The sequence below is a fragment of the Limulus polyphemus genome, unplaced genomic scaffold (assembly GCF_000517525.1).
Source record: "Limulus polyphemus unplaced genomic scaffold, Limulus_polyphemus-2.1.2 Scaffold15540, whole genome shotgun sequence".
Lineage (NCBI taxonomy): Eukaryota > Metazoa > Arthropoda > Merostomata > Xiphosura > Limulidae > Limulus > Limulus polyphemus.
This window is the reverse complement of record NW_013681150.1, coordinates 1-1,431: the sequence shown is the minus strand read 5'-3', so window position 1 is coordinate 1,431 and position 1,431 is coordinate 1. Positions and strand designations below refer to the sequence as shown.

The following is a 1,431-nucleotide window of genomic DNA, read 5'->3' as shown; positions in this document are numbered from 1 at the left end:
GTCTAGGAACATACCAACTCAAAACACACTATACCAGTTAAACGGTCTAGGAACATACCAACTCAAAACACACTATACCAGTTAAACGGTCTAGGAACATGCCAACTCAAAACACACTATACCAGTTAAACGGTCTAGGAACATACCTGTTTCTTTCTCGTGATATAACACATTCCACTTCGGTGCGGTCTGTAGTTAAAACATTGTTTTTATGTTTCTCGTGATATAACACATTCCACTTCGGTGCGGTCTGTAGTTAAAACATTGTTTTTCTGTTTCTCGTGATATAACACACTCCAGTTTTCAGTAGCGATTGTTAATCGTCATCTCGGTTGTTTGAATATTTTGTCTTCTTACTGTATTCATCTGACATTCTTGGAACAAGTTTTTTGTTAGTCGAAAACTGTTTAGGCCTAATTATAGCTTCTGGATGTGCCATTATTAGACACGCGTGTCGAATCGGTGGTTCCATGGTGTGTTGGAGAGAAGTCACCTGGTGAGTATTTTGATTCTTGAATTGATAAATTGGAAAGTGAAATTTCGGTTAATAACCGATATTAAGCAGTTGTAGTGAATTCCTATCACGATATATTTCTTGATCGTTACTATTATACCAAAAGTATCATTTGTTATTGGTCTTAAACAGCCTGCTATTATAAACAATCAATGTACGTCAATAATGTGTAGTGCAGTAAAACAAACAACTCAAGAAGGAGAACAATGTACTAAGCTAACGTAAATTCAAATGATTTCAGAAGTGGTTTTAGCAGCTGGCATGTTCCTAGATCGTTTAACTGGTATAGTGTGTTTTGAGTTGGCATGTTCCTAGATCGTTTAACTGGTATAGTGTGTTTTCAGCTGAAAAAAATGTTTTAACTACAGACCACATCCAAGTGGAATGTGTTATATCACGAGAAACAGAAAAACAATGTTTTAACTACAGACCACATCCAAGTGGAATGTGTTATATCACGAGAAACAGAAAAAAAAAAAAAAAAAAAAAAAAAAAAAAAAAAAAAAAAAAAAAAAAAAAAAAAAAAAAAAAATGTTTTAACTACAGAACGCACCGAAGTGGAATGTGTTGTATCACGAGAAACAGAAAAACAATATTTTAACTACAGACCGCACCGAAGTGGAATGTGTTATATAACGAGAAAGAAACAGAAAAAAATGTTTTAACTACAGACCGCACCGAAGTGGAATGTGTTATATCACGAGAAAGAAACAGAAAAACAATGTTTTAAATACAGACCGCATCTAAGTGGAATGTGTTATATCACGAGAAACAGAAAAACAATATTTTAACTACAGACCGCACCGAAGTGGAATGTGTTATATCACGAGAAAGAAACAGAAAAACAATGTTTTAACTACAGACCGCACCGAAGTGGAATGTGTTATATCACGAGAAAGAAACAGAAAAAAATGTTT

General features: G+C 34.2%; 1 long non-coding RNA gene across 1 annotated transcript in view; it reads right to left on the bottom strand.

Annotated features, from left to right (window-relative positions):
• The window catches only part of LOC111084267, a 1,417-nt gene extending 929 nt beyond the window's left edge, over positions 1-488 (bottom strand). Inside the window, exon 1 of the long non-coding RNA XR_002609470.1 lies at positions 147-488. This is a non-coding gene — a long non-coding RNA (uncharacterized LOC111084267). The remainder of the gene's footprint in view (positions 1-146) is intronic.
• Between the last annotated feature and the right edge of the window lie 943 nt (positions 489-1,431).